General features: G+C 40.3%; 1 protein-coding gene across 1 annotated transcript in view; it reads left to right on the top strand.

The window, feature by feature from the left end:
• LOC145721354 (ubiquitin carboxyl-terminal hydrolase MINDY-3-like) overlaps window positions 1-23,470 on the top strand; it is a 287,265-nt gene that overhangs the window by 119,319 nt on the left and 144,476 nt on the right. The window lies entirely within an intron of this gene.

Raw genomic sequence — 23,470 nt, 5'->3', positions numbered from 1 at the left:
AATGATAATGCATGTAAAGAGCTTAGTACTGGCCTTGTACTTACAGTTTCTAATACAGGTGGTGTTATTTATTGTACACAAGGGTACCTGCACAAACCAGCTCCACCAGGTTGCCCAGAACTGATCATGGGTAAAACTGAAAGTCCAATATTGCAGGGAACTCTTCAGTTGGCCAATTGGGATGGTTGGTCACCCTACCACACACATACATACATACATACATAGTGAAGGACCTGAAAGAACGTACACCAAGCTTTTAACAGGGCTTAATTCTGGGAAAGAAGTATTACAGATTCATTTTATTTTCTTTGTTATGCTCAGTTGTATATTCTAACTTTTCCTAGAAATAAATGTGTTGGTTTTATGATTTTAAAAAAATGTATTCTAATTATTTTCTTTAAAAATTGGATTTAGGGGCATGTGGGTGGCTCAGCTGGTTAAGCATCTGCCTTCGGCTCAGGTCATGATCCCAGGGTCCTGGGATCCAGCCCCGAGTTGGGCTCCCTGCTCAGCGGGGAGTCTGCTTCTCCCTCTCCCTCTGCCATTCTGCCCCCCCACCCCCACCGTTGTGCTCTCTGGCTCTGTCAAATAAAATCTTTTTAAAAATAAAAAAATAATTGAATTTAGCCTCTAGAACTCTTAATAGCTGTGGAATGATTTCCTAAATACAGACTGAGTCAAATATTAACAGTTCTTACCATAGGAGAAAAATCTTTTGGCCCCAATACATGATATGGTATCAGTCCGTCAGCACTAAAGAAACGTTCCCTGTACATGGTTTCTGCATTTTAATGTCTTGACAATTAGCATGGAAAAATACAATAAAGTCGTTTAATAAATGGCAAGATATGCAGTTATATTAGTATGCAATGTTTTTAGTGCTGTCAGTAAAAATTAGAGATGCTCCATGTTTCTGTTGCATTTAATACAATGACACTTATGATGTCATCATTTCAAAGACTAGGACTTAGGTGCTGAAATTTTGTCCAATGGCTGGTGGGATTATGTGATTATGTAATGAAATAGATGGCATGCTGACAGAATTTGTGATTTATATTTAAATTGACGGATTTTATTTTATTTAATTTCCTTAAAATTTTGAGTGTTCCTAACTTAAATACATACTTTAAAGTGTCTTTCTTTAGAGGAGAGAGGCAGGGGAAGGGGGGGGAGGTGGGTCCCAGAACTTTGATGAGGAAAAGAAAAAATCTTTTCATTATTCTTTTAGTACCCAGGGAGCTGTAAATTCACGGAAGACAGATGTGGCAGAGAAGGACAAGCCATGGGGCTGCCTCTTCCTGTGACCAGGAAAAGCTTCGCAATCCACACAAAGGTTCATCCGTACCAGTGGGATTGTCTCGCATTTCCTTATTTAGTGCCAGCAAGCTGTTAATGGCTTGACTCAAGTCTTTCCAGTTACCGTATTTCTGAATACTTCCACATGAGATTTAGAACGTCTGAGTTGTTAAGAGAAAAAAAATTTTTTTGGAACACTGGAAGCACACAAGACAGCCTCTGATTCCTTAACTCTACTTCCTAAAGCTAAAATCAAAACATACACATACACACACACACACACACACACACACACACACACAGAGCTCCTGGCCAGGACCTCATGTAAACAGAGATGTAATCCTGTAACTCAGCCCTATTCACAAACCCAGGCTCTGATTTAAATGGCTCATCTACATTACTAGAGCAGATTTAGCCGTCATTCCAGATGCGTCCAAAACCCTGTCTTTTGAATCTAGCACAATTTCCAGCCTTTTACACTTAACTGCCTCAGCCCCCTCTACAGAGAATTATCTGTGCTTATCACGGTTGGCCTTAATTACAGAGCCCCCATCAAGTATCTGGGATTACATTACTGATATATACACTCCTCTCTGGCTTTGCCCAAGACAAAGGGTCTCTTTTCAGCAATTACAACTAATCAAAAACAAATTGAGCTTTGGGCTTTACCGCTCTCAAAAACAAAACAAAAACAAAAGCCAAACCGCACCAGAAAATACAAATACATGCAAACTGATAAAGAAAGTAACCCAGTAGATTTTTTTGAAGAATTCATGAAAAACCTACTTTGGCCGCTATCATAATTTGTAGAGAAGTTATAGGAGATATACATGGAATATCCCCCTAGAGAAGACACAGCCTTTTTTTTTTTTTTTTTAAGATTTATTTAGTTTAGAGAGAGATTGAGAGAGCAAGTGAGATGGAGGTAGGCAGAGGGCGAATGAGAAACTTTAAGCAGACACTCAACTGAGCACAGAGCCTGATGCAGGGCTTGATCCCAGGACCCCGAGATCATGACCTGAGCTGAAACCAAGAGTCAGACACTCAACCAACTGAGCCACACAGGTGCCCCAGCCCTGTTTTCCTAGGACTGCAGCAGAAAGTCACACAAGTCCTTGAACATACACATGCTGTCAGCAATCAGAATTCTGTGAACCAGCGGTAGAATGTCTGATGAAAAATAAGCAGGCGTGGGGAACATCAGCCTATAAAATCTGTCCCCGAAGTGAAGTCCTGGGGCTCAGGCCAGCTCCAGGACCCAAGACTGAATGACATGTGAGCCACTGAGTGGCTTGTTCAAAAGGGGCATCTCGCTAACTCACACAGAGCCCGTGCCAGATTCTCCAATTTCCCAGGTGCTGGCAGCAGCATCAATGTTCTTTTGGGCCTTGTGGCACCTAACCTTTCCTGCCTCACTCCTTCCATTCCATTACCCGGTCCCAAGTGTTATCCCTTTCTCCTCATGATGTAGCCATAGGCCTCCCCACCTCCTGTACTGAGCTAGCTCCTCACCAACCTGCCCCTATTTTATGTCCCATCTAGAAACAAAAATCTAAGTTCCTCAGTACGTTTTTGTGATGCTTCCCTAGACCACAGAATCTATCCACTGACCCCAAATTACATGTATTGTTATGATCAAATAAACCAATGATGGATTATAGGGGAACTTTACCGCGTACTCTTTGCCCCATCATCAAACCACCTTCACCCCCAATTATGAACAGTGGCACCCACCCTCTCTCATCCCTTATTAACCACGGCTCCCACAGGCCACTGAGGCCAGAGTGAGCAGGTGGAACAATGTCTCTGAGTGGTTTGATTTTGAGCTACAGGGAGTGCCATGGCAGCACAGGGCAAGTCCATGTTCAACCCAGACTCTAAGCAGAAAGGGGTTGCTCCCACCAAAGCTGCTTAAAGTAACTGCACAGGGTAGGTTGGCTGGACAATGGGATCCTCCTCTCCTAAAGAGAAGAAAACCTGTAAAGAGAATCCAAACACGGTTTGGTCCAGGCAGACAGAAAAGACAGAGATACAGCATCAACCCAAAGAGGCTGGCCAGCATTTGCAGAACACGTTGGGAGAAGCAAAATCTTCCCTAAAAATCAGTTCACAAAACTCCATCACTCGGAGACTGTACTGGGAGCAGTGACAGGAGCAAAGACGAGTTATTTTCTGTGCTTAGTTACAGGGACTTTAAAGAAAGAAAAAAAAAGGAAGAAAGAAAAAAAGAGGTCACAGCTGGTGCAGAACAAAGGCCTGGAGAAAGCAGATTCCAGACATGAGTCTCTAGCCCACCCTGGTTAACACTAGGTTGATGATTGAGGAAGCACTGAAGACTGTTACCACAACACACTGAACATCTTTATTGCTTTGGGGGAGAGCTCTGGACAAATCTATAGTTTGTTGCTTAGAGCTCTCATTTCAGAATATGTGTTCAGCCATTCTCCAAAAATCCTTTTGTTGAATTTGCACCGCCCCCCTTCTAGAAGGACTGGGTAGACCCTTCCTATCTTTCACGGACTCTTTCTAGAGGTCACTGATCATTTAACTAGAAAACCCTTTGAGCTCATTCCATTTAATTCTATCTTTGTATATGGAGATAGTGCTAGTTATGTATATTTTCATATTTCTTAGTACTTATACATGTATTGATATTTATTTGTCCTCCAAGTAAAAGATTATACCAGATACTATGAAGACACAGAGTAGATACAGCACATTATTCTTGCCTTCAAAGGACTAATAACCTAGGAACATGAAATAAATAAGAGTTAAATAATGACAAAGTAATTAAGAAATAGCTCAGTACTTGTGGTAACTTCTAGGGCAATCAGAGGGAGAAACCCCATGGGGACTTGGTATTCTTCTACAGTTTCTTTCCTACATGCCAGGAAGTAGTATTGATTTTTCTTCCTGAGTCTTGCTGCATGTTTTGGGTCTAGCCCCTTCATCTACCCAAAGAATGGGAGTTTGGCTGCTGGGCCTGAGTTACGATGATCCATCCCAGGAACCTAGAAAGGGTACTGGGGAAAAAGGTCGCTTGACCACTAGAGACCCAAGAACCAGCACATTTGAGAGGAATTTATTACATCCAATTGGGAATTCAATCCCAAGAGGCTAGGGTTAGAGAAAGAAGAGATGGAAAGAAAACACAGGTGTGAGGGTGGCCATTGGCTAGAAGGCAAGAAGCCAGCCGAAGTGAAAAGATTTATACCAGGGGGAGGGCACAGAGTCTTAGAACAGCCCCCCACCCCCAAAGAAATGGTTGCAGCTTTTATTAAAAGCAATTGCCCCCTTGCATTTTAGTGGGATGAATCATAAAAGGGGCTCACTGAACTTAGACACCACCCCCTACCTGCTATGACTCTTTCCTACCAGGAAGGGAGGGGTGGCACTACCCAGGGCAAACCCTAATGTTCCCTAGAACATTGCTGAGGTGGGAGAGGGGTTTCCTCAAGTACCTCTTTGAACCAGACACTTCCTAGTGGCTGATTTTAATGCCACTGGCTGTCCAGAACCTCTTCTAATACACTCTTTGTGGTCCAAGGTAAAGAAGGGAATCTTGAGTTTTGATGATCAGGATGAGCATGAGTAGAAGGTATGGGGCAAGATGACCTTGAAGGGAGCTTCTCTAGTTACCTTGGAGAGTCAGAAGTCAGGGTCTTTCAGCAGCTGGCATGGGCAGAATGTACATTGTGTTTGGAGGCAAGCCCAGACTCACAAATCTCCCTGACTCCCTCTCCCCCGGGCACAGCATTAGCTATGGAACTCCTTATATGTGTATAAGGATAGCTTCCTTAATACTGACCAGCTGTTAGGTTAACAGCAGTGCCAAGGATGGCAGGGGACCAGCGGGAGTGGAACAATGATTGATACAAAAGGGAGTGTTCTGGCCAGTGGCTATGTGAGTCATTACAACTGAATTGTTAGGAATATGTAGCGCATGTGTCTTTTTTAGTAAGAGGTTCTCCTCTGGAGTTAATATAGAGTATCAATTGATATGATCCATATGGCTGATCATCTGCATACAGTGGGCAGATGGAACCAGACTTGGAATATCTAGAACAGTCAGCTGTTTGGTCTGACAACAGAATCACCTAGGATATTAAGACTATACATCACTTGGCCTCCTCCTAGATCTACTGAATCCTAATATTCAGAGGTAGAACTTTGGCACAAAGTTTAAACCCAGTACTTTTTAAAACCCCACAAGAAGCATAGCCAAGGTGGTGAATTACTGTTCTAGAACAATGCTCTACAGAATTGGGATACAAAATGAGGACAAAACTCTTAAACTGTGGAAGTATGATGTGGCCAGATAATCTATGAGGATATATGGGACCAGGTCATCTATCGATGCTTAGCTAATCTGTGAACGTGTTTAAAATTAGAAACTGATAATTCTTAAATGTTTTAAACTACATAATAAATCAGATAACCTTCTTCTGGTCAGCTTAGTCTAGCTAGATACAACTCTTATTCCTAAGCAGTCCATTTAATAAGTTGAAAAAGTTGCACCAATAGGATTTGAGTCACTGTTCTTCTGACCACACTGGAGTCAACAGATCAGTGGCTTATAAACACTCACTATCAGAACAAGAAGAGCAGCCAGTGGGGACAAGGCTCTGCTCTGATAGGAATGGAAGGGAGGGACAACAGGAGGAGTGGTGGGCACTCTAAGAAAGCAGAGTCCTTGAAAGGTGGGACCACTACAGGAAACATGTCAATTAAGAGAGCCAAGTTTTTCTGGATGATTTCCACAGAGAAAGCAAGGGGGAAAACGTGGTATCTCGGTGAAATCAATCCAGGGTAGATTATTATTAACATCTCTTTTGCCAACCACATATGTCCCCATCCATTAAAAGTGGGACCTTGAGTAGAACAGATGGTAGATAGTCTATTGTTGCCACCACTTCCTTCTTTGACCACAATTTCCAATAACTGGTCACATTTCATTTTAAAGTTCCCAGTGTTAAGTGCTCAATTTGATCAAGAGGAAAATGGGTTCCAGTGGTCCAAATCCTTCTAAATAAATACATTAGTTGGCAGCATACTGTGACGTCATGGCAAATATAAAGCCACTAAAACTCTTGTTGGATGACATGTAATGTTTTGAATAGGCCCAGGGCTCAGCTAGGGTGTTGCTATGGCACAGACAAAGTACATGGGTTTAGCCTCCCTTGGTTGCTTCGTAGAGCTACCCTCCCTCCATATTCTTTCTTGTGCACCCTCCAAATTCCATGACTACTACTTCTTTTCAGGGAGGGGTCATTATACATAAGCACCACTCTGTTAGAGCTATAGCAGCACAAAGTTTTGGAGCCAAAGGACCAGGTATTTGTTGGTAGCCCAGGTATCTGCTGACCAAATATATTAGAGTTCTTTAGAAAGTAGGATGTGTATGTGTATACATACACACACACACACACACACACACATATATACATGCATATATATGGAGGGAGGGAGGGAAAGAGAGAGCTTGAGAGAGACTGAGATACATTTTAGGGAATTGGCTCACACAGTTGTGGAGGCTGACCAGATCAAAATCTGCAGGGTGGGTTGGCAGGCTAGAGACCCAAGCAAGAGTTCAAATCCAAAGGCTGTCTGTTGGCAGAATTCCCTCTTGCTTGGGGGAAGTTGGTCTTTTGTTCTATCCAGGCCATCAACTAATTAGTTGAGGTCCACCTACATTATGGGGAGCAATCTGCTTTACTCAAAAGTCCACCAATATAAATGTTAATCTCATCCAAAAACACCCCCACAGACACACCCAGAGTAATGTTTGACCAAATATATGGGCACTACAGCCCAGACAAGTGGACATATAAAATTAACCATCACAGTGCCAAGTGGGCACCTGAATCAGCTTAAAAGACCACAGGTCCTCAAGCATCAGATACAGGGGTGTTCTCCTTCCCCCAGGTTGTAGATGGGTGGCTAAAAGAAGTAGGCATAGATGGACCCCAAACAACAAAAAAAAGGTACCAACCTGGCCAGGGTGGTATTCATTCCCTCTGGAAATCACAGTGTGGGAAATAATGAGAAAACGTGATAGCGCTATTTGAAGAAAGTTCTTGTTTCCAGTGCATGTTAGCATAGGGTCCCTGAATGAGGACAGATGGATATATGTCGTGTTCTCAATGCATTAGAGCAAGGAGGAGGCAGTGTTAGGATGAGGGAGGAGTGGAATCTCACACAGTTCAAACCCCACTCTGCTGGAATATCTGCCCTTAAATGCTTTGAAGGCTGTATCCCAGGCTTTGGTTTACCATTTGTTTTCCCAGAAATCAAATTACAGTATCTCTGGAAAATCTCTTAGTCTTACTATGGATCACATCCACCTTTATGAGTTTTACAGGAGCGCACACAAACAGCAGACAGTCTATTTTGTACAAGAACTTGGCAAAAGAATACTACTGTGACTCTATTCAGAGTTCTTAAGTTTACCACGGTCTCTCTACTAAAAAGTGACCCACGTAGAGCCAGTGAAGCCAACCACAGTAGCAGAAAAGCAATTGAGTGAGCCACTGTCAGGGGCCTTGTCACATGCTGGGGCCTCTGAAGTTAGGAGTTCCCAGTTTGGCTCCACCAAGCAAACCAAACCAATGATTTATAGCACTTATAGGACTTAAAGGAAATTAGAGCAGGCTTAAGAGAAATGGATCTCTATCTGCACTCTCTCCAATAGACTGCAAACTCCTGAGGGTGGGGGCTTTGTCTTGTTCTCTGCTGAATGCCCAGAATCTGGCACATAACAACCTGTGCTTGGCAAACATGTTAACTGGCTAAGTGACTGGCTGGTTAACTAAAGTCCAAAGCAGTCTTCCTCAAAGTACTGACACATCATCAGAGTTGTCAAAATGGAATGGGACTTTTTTTGTGTGTGTGTGTAGAAAAATTGGAATGTTCTCAGAGTGATTAATGTTGAAATGGATTTATTTGTAAAATGGCCACCATCTTTGCACATCTGCTTGGCCCTCTGTAAAATGAGACTGGCATGGTATGTTTACTTGGCGCCCATACAATGCTTAGGGATACATCTGATAGGTAAATACGGCAAGAAGGCAGCTCCCCAAACTATTCATTCCAACAGCTCTTTTCCTTACTAGCAGAGGACAGAAGCTTCCAGGAAGATATTACCAGGTTGCTCAATCTGCCTAGATTTTAACTCCTGAAGGGCAGAGACCATGTATCTCACCCCCAGCACCTAGCACATTGCCTGACACCCACGGAATGTGCTCATGCGATGGTTATCCAATGCTTACGTTCTTGTTTTTTTTCTTGCCAAGCAAGGAGATTGGAGCATGGCAGAATTTCAGGAAGCCTGTGATAACAGAAAACTGGTGAAGTGAGCAAAGATTATTGCAGTGGAAGATCAGAAAGAATTAAGAGTAGAGGAGGATATTGACAGAGAGAATAACACCTGAAGAGGCTAACTAGACTATTGAGTAGATGGGGGGTAATAAGAAGACAAAAGAAAGATAATTAGACTTGCAGTGAGTATTTATTCTGCCGAGTATGGAATTAGAGTATAATATTATGATATACATAAAAAGGTGGAGAGCATGAGATCGGGCTTTGAGAGAGGTTCAAAGAACACAAAAGGTAGTGTTCCCAATCTTGAGTAGCTTACACAGTTCACTGTTTCATTACTGACAAACCTGAACCAAGTGTCATACCAAGAAATAATAATTTCATGATCAGGGATTATTATCACCTTGGATAACTTACATGCATATTTATCCTTCAATAATATCTATAAGTATTATAATGTTTTAAGTTTATATGTAAATACATTTACAACATTTCTCTTTTGTAAACTGCTAAGACATAGATTAAAATCCCGCAAGTACAAATTTTGTGTCATCCTAAAAAAAAGGAATTCAGTCCTTTTAAATGAATAAGGCCTGAAGTCACCATTTTGAATGCTGTAGGAAAAATCTCCAGCCCTTCTCCAAAATCATAACTATGAATGGACCCATAATTAATACCTATACTTTCATATTAGTGGAGCAGTGAGTCTTGGCCATTTGGGGCACATCAATGTTTTGATGAGCTGATGGAAGGTATGGACACCTTTCCTTCACACAATAAAGTATATACAACTTATTTTATTGAAGAAGGGTTTTTGTTCACATAGACAAAATATATAAAGATGTATACTTAAGTTTTTCATAGAAAAATGAATGTGTACTTCCTAAAATAAAATTGAACTAAATCAAAACTCACAAATAATAAAGAAAGATAAAATTTTAACTCTGCTCACATTTCAAAGAGAAGTCAAATTTTGTTTGCCTTGAATAGGAAAAGAAGATTATAACGAGGCCTTTGTTACAGTGATGTTCATGTCAGGGTAATGTTTGACATCTATTTAATTTTGACTTTTCTATCTGATGACTGTAGGTGATGAAAATTCTACTGTACAGAACTCTGAGGTGTTTGGTAACATCAGAAGAGCCTGCACTCATGTCAAGATTCACTGAAACCCCCCAATTCTTTGAACTTAATTAATGCCCCATCATTTCCTATGTCTCTGAAGTGACCTTAGGCAAAAATCTACATCTTTGATGTTGTCCTCAAAGACAAGAATTTTTTAAAAAGAGAGGAGTCATAAGAGAGACCATAGGACTTACACTGTTAGGAGCCATGACTTTCTCATCTCCTGGCCCAATAATGCTCTCATCCCCTTTCCAAGAGCCCCTTAGTCCTCTTTGCTGCCATACTTGAGGCTTTGCCTATTCCTACCTACCAATTACTCTCTCCACACTTCTCCGCCATGTCCCTATTGAATAGCCAAGAAGGACCCCAATCCCACTGCAGCCAGGGAGAAGGACAGCATCGGAAGTGTGGTCTGAACCATTTCACCCCAGAAGCACCATTAATGTCATGGTTGGGTTTTGTGATATACTGTTCCATTACGAGGCCAGTATGAACAAACTAGTGGGCTGCCTTATTGATAACCACATTTGTTCCCATCAAAAAATACATTCCAAGTTCCATACAACTCATAAAGGCTGGCTCCTGGGACACAATCTGTCCAGAGCCTAGGTGCTGCGTGCATGTGATGTTACACTTGCACTAGACATGAATTTCACCCTCATTAGTTTTAATAGAACAGGGCAGAGATCCAGAGGTATTTTATTCCTATGGGAATAAATGTATGATTTATCCCTGTCTACATCCCAATTGTCAGACACAGTAGTTCATATTAAAAGAAATAGAAACGGGAGGTAAAAGCTTCTAACCACTTCTGTTTTTACCACTGGAGCCAGGCCTCTATTTTCTTAATATTTTGTTCTAAGAGCAGAGCGGAAGGCTGCCGCTTTCACTGTTATTCTACAGGCATCTTGGGCCAACAAAGCTAATAGGGAAGCTAAAAAACTACAGGGAGATCTCCTATCAGAGAGCTGACTTCTCTCCAGACTGTGTCTTCCCCATTTGGTAAAAGTCTGTGCCACATCTTAACTGATTCTTGATTAGCTTTGGTCTCGTGTCCTCGGAGGGTACAATCAGGATGGAACATGAAATTGGACATGGAGGGAATGTCCTTGGATGTGTACACACTCTTAGATAGAATGCAACTTCCTGTACATTTTAAAATCCTAATCACATCACTATTATCCTCACTCTTAGTTACTAGCTATTGAGAATGAAGCTGTGCTTTTAAATTTACTGGGGAAGACATGATTAATTGAAGACATACAGGCTGATGTCTTGCCTCTCACATTATTATAATCTAGTGGTGTCTCATGGTCCCACCAAAAGGACCAATTTTCACCACAGCCAGCTTTCTGTGTTTGTGGTGGCAAACCTCCAAAACAGTGTTGTTTGACAAAAACAGGAGTGTTTTTAGCAACAAAATCCAAGACAATTGTATGCTACAATCTGAAACCAGCACATTGCTGGCCAATTAACTGAGCATCTGTTACATCTGGCCCCAAACTATTAACTCACAATCTTGATTATCTTCATGTGTGAAACCAAGTAAACACCCGGCTAGGTGTATTTTATTTTACTTTTTTTCACATAAGTCAAAGATTCAAATTTGTTTGCAAATGTTCTCTGGATGTTTGAAGCTTTCTAGATAATTTAGTGGGGTTTTTTTCCCCCTAGTTTCTGGTGAAATTTGTTTTTGAAAAACCTACTTATTTAGAATTTATATGCCTAATATAAAAATTATTTGTGTTAGATGGCATGATTTTCAATGAAACCAGAAGAAACTCCAACTCAAAGTGACTTAAACAATAAAAAGTATTTACAACTCACATCACTGAAAAGTTGAAAAGCCAGGCAGATGTAAGGCGTGATTCAGTCAGAACTCTGGCTCCGTTTATCTCTGCTTCTCCCAGTTCTTCCTCCATGACAGCGGTCAGCAGCACTTGAGACACTGCCTCCTCTTTCCTAATCTAGAGGAGAAAGAGACTCACCTCTCGTCTCTAGTTATATAAACCTGAACCAATCATGGTGGCTATTAGAATGCCAGGCACTGATTGGTTCATTACGAACCTCACCCCTACCAATCATGTGGCCAGATTGGTAGCCAAATCACAGGCTATTTGGCTAGTGCCAATCAGAGCCTACCTGGAGGCTCCATCCCACCTGAACCACCAGCATACTCTGTAATGGGGGCCGGAATGTGGAGGGGCGGGAGGTTCCCCATAAAAATGGGAAAGAGAGGGGATAGGTGCTATGCTACCTAAGCAACTATTGAATGCCAACTTAATTCATTTCCCTTAAAAAACTTAATTCATTTCCCTTAAAAGTGAACTGATTTTTCTTTTTAGAATTGTAATAAAGAGCTATTACAGATATTTTTTGTAAAGCACCATACAGGGGCACCTGGGTGGTTCAGTCAGTTTAGCGTCTGTCTTCAGCTCAGGTCATGATCCCAGAATCCTGGGATGGAGCCCCAGAATGGGGCTTCCTGATCAGCAGGGAGCCTGCTTCTCCCTCTGCCCTTCCCCCCATCTTGTGCTCTTGCATGCACGCTCTTTCTCTCAAATAAATAAATTCTAAACAAACAAACAAAACCCAACATATATGTTTTTAGATTAGAAAGAAATAGGATAGTATTTACCCACCCTCAAATAACAATTGTACCAATATTTATAATGGTTAGGAATCCAAGTGTTCTGGAATCTGAGCCCTTGGATTTAAATTGTATCTCCATCATGCACTTAGCTGCATGTCATTGGGTAAGTCAGTTAGCATCTGTGTCTCAGTAAATAAGGATAACAATAGTGCCTACATCATCAGGACTAAGTGAAATCATACATGCAAATAAATCTTGTAACAATAACAAGTGCTTCATGGTTGTCACCCACCCATTAGAATGCAGCTTCTATGTGGGCAGGGACCTCGCCTACCTTATTCACTGCTGTAATCTCAGTGGCCGGCATATACTAGGTGGTTGAGGGAACACTTGAGGGAAGAGTGAAGGAATCTCCTTTCCTTCATCTCTCTCAAAAAGAGAGTAAGGAAAAAGAAAGAGTTAAGAAATTAGAGGCCAATACAGCTGGAGCAAGTTTTTGGTGGAAAGCCAGCACTAAAATCCAGGAGGAATGGGGTTTGGAGTTGTAGATCTACTTTGAGTGCTGTTGGAACAGTGCAGCTGACAGGGTCTGGAAGGGAAGAGGTAGAAGTGTTTGTTAAATCCCACAGCATGGGCTTCTTTTATTTCTTTTATTTTTTTTTCTTTTTAAGCCTGAGAAGCAAAGGATGAAGTTGGATCATCTGGTTCAGTAACATAATCTTAAAATAAAATGAAAAATCTGGGAGTCTCTCTGTGGGAAAAGGGAGAACAAGAGATTCAAAGGAAAAAGACAATAGAGGATTTAATCCAAAACATCTAAAAGCAAATATTGTTTTCAGGAATTTTCAGAGATTTTCTACAAAGGGAGAAAGACATTGATGACTAAGGCAGAGACGGATAAAGCTGTGGAGATGTCTCAAATACAGGGACTGCACACATGCATCTTTAAAGTATGCCTACAGGAATTCCTCATTCATACAGCTAAACATGCTCGGTTTTGAGCTGGCCCTCCCCACCCCAGCCTTCCTTATCTCCCGGGCTTCTGCCAAGATGTGGCACAATTTTAACTGCAAAAAAATGGGTCCTGCTCAGTGAGAACAAAACTGAACTAAACTCTCCTCCCAAGATAAAGCAAATAAAAATTCACTTTGGATTATTCAGAGAAACAGTGTAGGAGAGAAACTATATAGAAGATATAACAAATATGCAATTTTGCATGTGCGTCTTAAATAGACTTTTTAGGTTTAGAATAGTTTTAGATTTACAGAAAACTTGCAAAACAAAATAGTACAGGTAGTTTCTGTATATGCTTTGCATCCAGTATCTCCTGTTGTTAAGATCTTACATTAGTATGACACATGTGTCAAACTTACCAACCAAATTGATACATTACTAGCTGAAGCTCATACCTTATTCAGATGTCCTTAGTTTTCACCTTTGAAATGTCTTTAGTTTTATATTTTGTCTTTAGTTTTATACTTTGTTCCAGGATCTCACCCAGGGTACAACATCACATTCAGTAATCATGTCTTCTTAGGCTCCTCTAAGGGCTGACAGTTTTTAGACTTCTTCTTTTGGCCATCCTTGACACTCTGGAGGAATACTGGTCAGATATTTTGTAGAGTGTCCCTCAATTTGGGTTTGTCTGTTGTTTTTCTCTTGATTCCATCGGGATTATAGTTTTGGGGAGGAAGACCACAGACATGGTAAAGTACAATTTTCATCACATCATCAAGGGTACATTATCAACATAAATTCCTACTGAGGATGTTAATCTTCTGAATATTTACCCCCTTTCTACACTACACTCTTTGTTAGAAGGTCACTGTGTACAATCCACATTGAGGGGGTAGGAAGTTTCACTTCACCTTCTTAAGGGAGCAGTGTCTACACACATTTTTAAAAAATTCTTCCATATGGGAACTTGTCTCTTCTCCCCGTTTCTTTATTTACTCAATCATTTATTTTTATTGCTATGGACTTGTATTAGTCTGCTAGGGTTGCCATAACAAAATACCACAAACTGGATGACGTAAACAGAAATTTATTTTCTTACAGTTTTAGAGGCTGGGAATCTAAGATCAAGGTAACAGTGGGGTTGGTTTCTGATGAGAACTCTCTCCTTGGTTTGTAGATGGCCACCTTTCACTATATCTTTATTTGGCCTTTCCCCTGTGTGCACGCACAGAGAGAGATCTCTGGTGTCTCTTCCTTTTCTTACTGGGTTAAAGTCCCATCCTTATGAACCTTAATTTACCTCCTTAGAAGCCCTATCTCCAAATATGTTCACACTGGGGGTTAGGGCTTCAACATATTGAATTTGGTGGGGGTAAGGGGGCACAATTCAGGCCATAACAGGGCTCATGATAATTTCTTTTATACTTTGGGTTATAATCCAATACTATATTATTTATTTTCTTGTTCAAGGAGCCTTTGGGAGCTCTTTAGGTTGACTCTTGTGTCCCCTTGATGTGTCCCCATCAGTTGGTTTTTTGGTTTTTGGTTTTTGGCTTTTATTTTTGTTTTTTTAAGTAGGCTCCATACCCAGGGTAGAGCCCAATGTGGGGCTTGAACTCACAACCCTGAGAACGAGACCTGAGTTGAAACCAGGAGTTGGATGCTCAACCGACTGGGCCACCCAGATGCCCCCATCAGTTTGTTTTTTGAGCACTCCCATATTTTCTACATTACAAGATGCTCCAACTTAATCTTATGTATTTCCTTCCCTAGCCTTAGAATCAGCCATTTGTCTAAGGGACCCTGTTACTTTTATTGGAGAAAGATGTTAGACACACAAGCTGGTCCCTGGATCTGCTTGTTGTTAATAGGTGTTGCCTCTGGGCTCGCACAGTGATAGCACTTGTTTTAATGCCCCTTGTGTTGATTTTTCAAAGAGTCTGATGATAATTTCCTTTCCCAAATCTAGCAAATAGAAATGGAGTAATAGAAAAAGTAAGTTCTTGGGAATCAGAGGGACATTCTGTGATTTATCCTCAGGTTTACTGCTTACCAGACATGTGAGCTCCTGCAAGTTAAATAACCCCATAAAATTTAGGTTTCCTCTTTTTCAAAATGGAATGTTTTAAAAATATTAAAAGAGATTATATATATATATAAAGGGTAAAGGAAAGCATCAAGCTCATGACCATAAATATTAGTAACCCCTTAGCGTATAGGTCACCTATTATCTCTGCAATTGGACCTTTGAGGAAGAGATAAATGTTTTGGTAAATATTCTTTTCTACATGCAAAATCTAATGCAAGAATCAGTTGACTTATTCATCAAAGTTCTGTCCTGTATTTCAAACCAACTTTGGACAACTCTACATGTATATATAAATTTTACTTCAAATTCAAAAAATTAAAAAAAAAATTAAAAATAAAAAAAATAAAAGTATTTGAAGCTAAATTCTTTTCCCTAAACTAAGTCTCACATTAGAATTTTACATTTCTAAAAGGAGCACTATTATTCACCCAAATTATCCAGACTCAAACTCTGGTAATGCCAGACTAGATATTTCAGACTAACCCTTCTGCTAAGTACAATTTTTAGAAGTTGACAAAGTATTTTTTCCATAGTTTTAAAGGTATTGGGGCATTCATAAGTCACTAAGGAATTGCTGAGCCAATGTCCATGAGACTTGGTAACCAATATCTGGAGCCATGTTTCCCTAGAAGAATCTTTTATTTTTCTAATGAAATGGAATAAGGCGAGGTTGGGGTGGGAAGGGCTTATTGGGTTAAGGAAACAAAAATTGTAACCCATGGTCTTGGAAGAAGTTTGTTCAATGGTAAATATTCCACACTTAATGTTAAGACCCCAACAGTTTACACTCTAAGGATGAATTGGAAATAGATTGGCCCTTCCAGGAATAGAAGCCCAGATTTGAGTCATCTTGATCTATGAAAATTGATTAAAGTGAGTTAGCTGTATTGTTGCTCATAGAAGCCTGCCAGAAATAAGTGTAAACTCTATCTGGATAAGACAGATTCATTCTAGGCCTTAGGTTACTTGTGTGTCTTCTAATATATGATATCTGGCACTTAATTTTTTTAAAATGTTGCTATGTAAGAGGCACACAAAGAGACAAGATGTGACCAAAACACAAGAGAAACAACAGATAATATAAACAGACCCCTCCCCCACAATTCACACAATAAAGTTAACAGACAAAAACTTAAACCCTGAAAATGTTTAATAAAATAAAAATAAGATTAGTAACTTTGGCAGAGAACTAGAAACTATGACAATAAAATAACCTATAGCAATTCTGTAACTTAAGGATACGCTAACCAAAATGCAGAACTTGATAGACTGATTTAACAGCAGATTAGTCACAATTATAGAGATAATCAGTGAGATGAAAGATAAATCAGAAGAAAAATATTAAGATAAAACATGTAGAAATAAGATGGAAAATGTCAAATAAAATAAGAGGACAGAATATACTATGAGAAGGTTATAAACATACCCTAATTGGCATCTCAAAAAGAGATGACAGTGGAAAAGAAACAATACTTGAAAACATACTAGCTGAGAATTTTTTTAAGACAGTAACCCAGAGATTCAAAAAGTTCAAATTTAAAAGTATAGAGGTATACATTTTAAAAAATCACAACTTCACACAACACACTAAAAACAAAACTTTTGACTACCCATTGTCATTGCATTGTACCTCCTTAATTCTGATCTTTATTTTTCACATGTAGACCAATATAACTATGTACCAACTATTCTCTGTTTCTCCCTTATTTACATAACTTTTAAATTAATATGCCTGAAACATCACTTGTTACCCACCAGAAAAAAAAAAAAACAAACCCTCAAGAGTTTTTGGTAACCTCTCTACAAACTGCTATTGCCCAAAGGAGTATTAATTGAGAAGGCTCAACCAAGACAACAAGGCACAGTGGTTGTGAGTATGATCATCTCCAGGACAGGGTCAGGCAAATAGTGAATATCTGATGTCCCTGGTGAAGGGTAGGCACATGTAGATAATGGAGAGGAAAAGATAATGTCATTCCATAACCAATTAGAAGTGTAAGTAATAATAATGACTAACCCTTATATTGCTTTTCATATGGGCTCTCATATAAGTTTATACATTTCAACTCATTGAGTCCTCATAGGTCTTTGTGATATATTGTTAGTGTCTTCACTTTACAGTTGGGGAAACTGAGGCATAGAAATGGTAAGTAACTTGCCCATAGTGTTATAGGTAAGTGGCAAAACTAGGCTCTGGACCCAGATATCTGGCTCTGGAATTCATGCTCTTAATGCCTACATTATACACGGCCTCAACACGTATGAACAGCATTGATTTCCAAAGAGAATCATACCATGATTGAGCTGACAGCAGAAATTTAGGGTTCAAGAGAGAAATGTCCACTATATTTAGGGCTAATCTCTCACCTTGCAAGAATGAGATGCAAATGAGTGAGATCACACAGTGACTAAGGGCTGAACAACAATCCCAACATTATTAGAAAAATAATTACAATTTAGAGCCCTTCCCTCTTTGGGATTACCATTATTTCCCTGATTTGGTACCATACTAAGTAGTGGCAAAATTTTTCAGGGATTTTGTAGGAAGTTACTCTAAGATCTACGTTGAACAAGTCCTCCTTGCAAACAGCTGAAAACCGGGCTAAGCCTAATCCATTTGGTTTAGTTTTCTCCTTCTAGTAACTCGATTTGGCGTCTTTCTTTTTCCTTTATGAGGGTGTTTTAACTTTCATCTGCTGGCTTTAATTTCACTTGTCATATTTCTGTTTTTTTGTGCATGTGCCCAGAGGCCTTTGGGAAAAGGACACATTTTTTAATAAGTCAAAACAATAAAAACCAGAAAGGTCAACTTAAGTCAGTTAGTCACGTTTTAAGCAATCTAAGTAGAAGACCAAAAATCCACTTCCAACCTTCAAGTTGTTCTCTTGAAGACTGCTGAGACTGGAAACAAATTAGGGCATTCTTGAACAGAGGGAATTGAAATGATCAAGGCCATGGGCATGTGTAACTCACTGTCATGAATGAGTAGGAGGCCTTTTTACGTAAATTACACAGATGACAAAATACATTGGTACCCTAGGAGCTCTAAAGGCCCTAACTTGATTCCCTGTACACAGATAAATTCTGCTAAAACTAAACTTCTCTAAGTCAATGGCCCCAAACAAGTCATAGGATTCCTTGTTTTCCAGATCTGGGTGAACAGGATTATAACCATATATATATTTTTAAAGTTGTGGCATGAACAGTGTGTTTTATTCTTTGGCTTGTCGCATGTCTGTATTCTTTGAGGAAAAATATCTCATAAAAGCTTCTCCACCTTACCCTCACCCCCATTATTCTCAAAGCACACCTTCTTAGTTTTGCTCCTGGCGCTCATCAATTTATCCATTAATTATCATGTTATCAGGTGGCTAGCTTGTCTGCCACCTAACTCCTCACTAGATCATAGGCTCCATGTAGGGAGGAAATTCTATTTCTTTAGCTCACAATTGTGTCTCGAGGGCTGGCAGAGTGCCTAAGACATAGCCGGTGCTCAGGCTTGCTGAATGGTTAAAGAAAATGAATAAACAAACCACAAAATCAAGTAGGCAAGTGAGGTGGAATCGGACACAGTCCTTACATGGATGACATGGAAATCTGATTTGGATTTTGCAATTAGCTGGGAAAATAAGAAATATTATTTTTATGGACAAATTCCTTCCTTCCATCCTTCTTGTCTATCTTCTTCTTTTCCTCTCTTTCACCTGATGATTTGCAAAGCCATAACAAGGAGACAAAGGCAGTGTTGAATGTAGGAGAGATCAACTCAATATTGGGAAACATTTTAATGAAAAAAAAAAACCATCAAAGTAGTTGTGAGATTAAATTATTTTTCATGAGAAAATTCCATAGGATCACAGACACTAGAGGGCAGTCCTAGGCACCCTGGCAGTGTCTTCCAGAGGCTGAATAAACACAGCAATCTAGCCTGAGGTTTAAAACACACTCATATCATAAAATCTTAAAATAAAAATAAATTAAAACACACTCATATCAACAAATCAGATGCTCCAGCCTTCCCGTCCTCCTGCAATTGGAGGACTTCCTCCATTACTTCCCACCTACAGTCCTTTCAGCCTCCAGGACTGTGAGAAATGCATTTTTGATTTTTATAAGCTACCCATTCTGTGTTATTTCGTTTTGGCAGCCTGAATGGACTAAGACACCTGGTACGTGCACAGGTGGGGAAGAATGCCTGGTTCCTCATTTTAAGTGACCCTCTTTCCCAAAGACTAGCATGGTACTGCCCTGAGCCAGGTTAAGGTTTAACCTTACTGAAATTTAATAATAATTAATAATAATAAGCCCCTTGAATATATCCCCACGGCCTTATTTGGCACTGGCCGCATAAGCTTAGGTTTGGCCTCGAACATAAGCTCTGTGGGAACTGGACTCCCCAGGTGCCATAGTCCAAGTTTACAGCTAAGATGTTGTGAGTTCCCTGAGCCCCCCCGGCCCCCAGAAGTTTGCTTCAGTCACTTTGACCAGTAGTTATGTAAAAGGCCCACCTCACCAACCCAGCCGACCTGTGTAGGTTCTTCAGGATTCTGGAGCAAACTGGCCCTAACTGAAACCTGTAAATCATTCAAGATCCCGAGTGTACGTTCAGGTGCCCCTGGGGATTTGCCTCTCAGGAAGATTTATCCCCAGATGTCAAGGATTTGAAAGAGCATTATTTTCCTTAGTTACCTTCCCTTTAGAGGAGGACTTGTTTTATTTATTTTTATTTTTTGTTTAAAGCAGAGCTGTTTTTAAAAGGCTCATTCTAAAAAGAGATCAAGTCAGGGTCTGTTTTTGACTAGTGGGAATTTTCCTGCAACTAAACTGTGGGCTGTGTTTGAACATCTGCCAACACGGGGGCCACGGCTGTGCCCTTGTAACTCAAAAGTGGCTAGTAAAATCATGAAGGGAAATCACAAAAGAGAATTACGAACAAAATTATCAAAAAGACAAAAAAAAAAAAAAAGATTTTTCTGTAATTAGAGTCACCCTCCAGGTACCAGAATAGAAAATTTGCAGACATAAGCTTGTGTTAGCAGAGACACTTGATGGATTTAAAAGTTTGCCCCAAGTTTAACTGACCGGTTTCTAGTAATCAGTTGTTTCTAATAATGCAAAAAAACTGAGCATAGTTGAGCAAAAGAAAAACCCAAGATCATCTCCTCCATCATTACCTAAAATACAAGATGAAATTGAAAAACTGCCTTTCATTTTTGGTGCATTCATTTTTCAAGCTATTGGAAACTTCAAGAACACACTGTTTTTACATTGGCTTATTTTGTAAATGGTTTAATTAACATAGTGAAAATGTGGTTGTATGAATGAATTAATCATGTCAGGATTCTCCTACCTCTTGATCTGAAGGCAGGATTGCACTTTATCACATAAAGAAATAGATTTAAACATAGTAGGAATAACACTTGGTTATTAAGTCACAAATGTATTTGGTCTTCTGTTAAAAAGTATGCACTAATGGTTAAATGTTACAGCATCTCTATTTTTAAGTATTCAGTACATGGCTGCAACCCAGAGATCATTTTTTCCTGTAGTGCTTTTTACTTATTTATTTTTGGAGAGTTTGGGCCAAATCTGTTCCATCTTTGACCTTTGGGTTCTTTTCTTTTTAGGGAAACAACGATGTATACCTTTCCCAGTATTAAACATACACACAAACTCACATGCATGATAAACAATTCCCAGACTTGCTTTTCTGACAAATCAATCAGTGCTAGCAGACCTTTAAAATGTCAAACTTCTCATTCAGCATGAGACCTGTCACTGTCCATGTGTTCTTTGACAGCACCCCGGCCTTACTGATTGGCATGGTTCCCATGTGTCAGAAGAGTGAAATGTACAAGACACCTATTCAGACCTATCCTGTCCCTGTAATTATTGCAGGGTTTTTTTTCTTTTCTTTCTTTCTTTTTTTTTTTTTTTTTGCCTGGCTTCTTCAGAGATTTACTACTTTCTCAGGCTTCTGGCCTCCCAGGGAGGTCAAAGAGCTTCAAGTTAGTTTGCTTTCCCTCCACTCTTTCAATACCAGGGTACCACCAAACCTTGTTCCAAGACCTTTTGGAGAAGTGCACAGCTGCCTTATGCCACCTCTCAATCACTGCTCACAGGCATGCCCAAAGGGTCAGCCCAGTATAGTTTGCTAATTTTAGAAAGGTGACTTCTCATGATTATCACAACTTTAAAAAATGTTCTTCTAGACCTCATAGCATGAGGAACTGGTTTTGATATCTGACAGTCCTGGGTTCATATTATACCATTTCTTTGCTCTATAAATATGGATATTATTGCATTTCTCCAAACCTTAATGCACTCATCTGTGGTGTGGAAAGGGATGCCATTAAGAATATAAGTTTACTGTGTAAGTTAAGAACTAAGTGTGTATTAGAAAAGAGGAACAGTACATGTACCCATTTGTGTGGCAGTAAGTAGAATTCTCTTTCCCTACCTACTCTATTTTGAATACAAGGATAAAGAATACGCTGGAAATATTGCAAAGCAAGGGAGTACAAAAGGGGATACCCTGGTGATGTGCTGCCCTCTACAAATCAAAGCATTTTATACTATATAGTGACTTCTGCCCAGTAAGTCGGTACGGGGGCCAAGCACATGTCTAAGACAATGTTACTACTTTCTACCTAGTTAGGTATTCCTTTCCTACCTAATATTTGCCTGCAATATGAGGAATTTCCAAATTTCAACATGCCAGTGTCAGCAAGCCATCGAGTTGAAGTTATCCCCTCGTCTCAATGTCAGTAACAGCTCTGAATGTGACCATGTGTATGTTGCATATGAACTATTCATTGAAACTTACTACAGGGAACATCACTTTTATTAACATTGTAACCTGACCAGAGCCCAAGACTCCATGTCCAACACAAATGGACTTTTGGACTAAGAAAAAAAAGTTTTCTACCATCTACTCTTAAGTCCTTGTCTGGAAAAGGACTATCCAGTTAGGAAATTATCCAGATGTGATGATTTGCCAGGTAATCCAATAGCTTATTGATTTTTTACAATTTTTACGGGGATAAGACAAGCAAAGATAAAGACATAAAATTCAAATCAAGCTACCAAGTGAGGTCTGATGTGAGAGAGAGGAGAAAGTCCAGCTTTTCAGTGGGCTCAGAGTTTTCCTGTGGATAGCCTCCCAAATCTGCCCTGCCAGACTGACCACAGCTGGAAATTTATGCTTCCAGAGCCTCTGGGGCTGCCAGACTCAACTCAGTCTCAACAAGCCCAGCATCTGACTCACCACGGACCTTCCATCCTCTCCTTGCCCATGGCTACTGTTTGTATTCTTCTCTTCTAACTGGATACCTTCACACTCACCTTGGACCCTCCTTCACTTTCATCTGCCATTAATCCTCTGACCTTTTCCCTTCTCATTGCCCCGGTGGCTTTCTCCCTCCCCTACTTTCTGTGAATCGGGTCAACGCCCTCATCACCCAGTGCATCTGGGCGATAGCTCCTTGGCTTTCCCTTGCTTCTAACAACTGCTACCCGCCCCCTCCCCCCACCTCCTTGCCAGCAAATGTTTTGAATCCCTGTGGGCGAGTCATGCCTCCGCTCTAGAACTGGCTCTCTCAGCCTCAGTAAATGTTCTTGTTACTAAGATCCTCTGTCTCCGGAGATCTGTCCCTATTTCCTGCCACTCCCTGACCCACTCTTTTATTCTATCCCTTATACAACCCTTTCCTCCCAGCCTGGTGTCAGTGATACTTTTCCCCTCAACTTTTCTGCCCATAATGCCTAAATCCAAGCCTCTTATTCCAATTCCAGGCCAAGTCTACATCTGCCACCAACTTGCCTTAAAATACTTTGGAAACTGCTTACCTTTCCTGTCTCTACACTCCCTCGCTATTTAGCTCCATCCCCTGCACCTCCTCCCCAGGTTAACCCTTACTTAATCGCTCTGTTCGCCCATTAGCCCTGTTTCCCCATAAGAGCGTGTGATGTGAGCATCTATACCATTCTTCTTCATCCTACTCATTCTTCAGTCCCTCCTCCAAGCAGAGGACAAAAAAGAGAGCAATAGTGCCCCTGAATTGGAACTGAGGTTTGGACTCCTGTAGATTCCA

This window comes from Leptonychotes weddellii, chromosome 5 (genome assembly GCF_054177405.1).
Source record: "Leptonychotes weddellii isolate Sample4059 chromosome 5, ASM5417740v2, whole genome shotgun sequence".
In the NCBI taxonomy this organism is placed as follows: Eukaryota; Metazoa; Chordata; class Mammalia; order Carnivora; family Phocidae; genus Leptonychotes; species Leptonychotes weddellii.
This window is presented reverse-complemented; position numbering and strand designations above follow the sequence as displayed.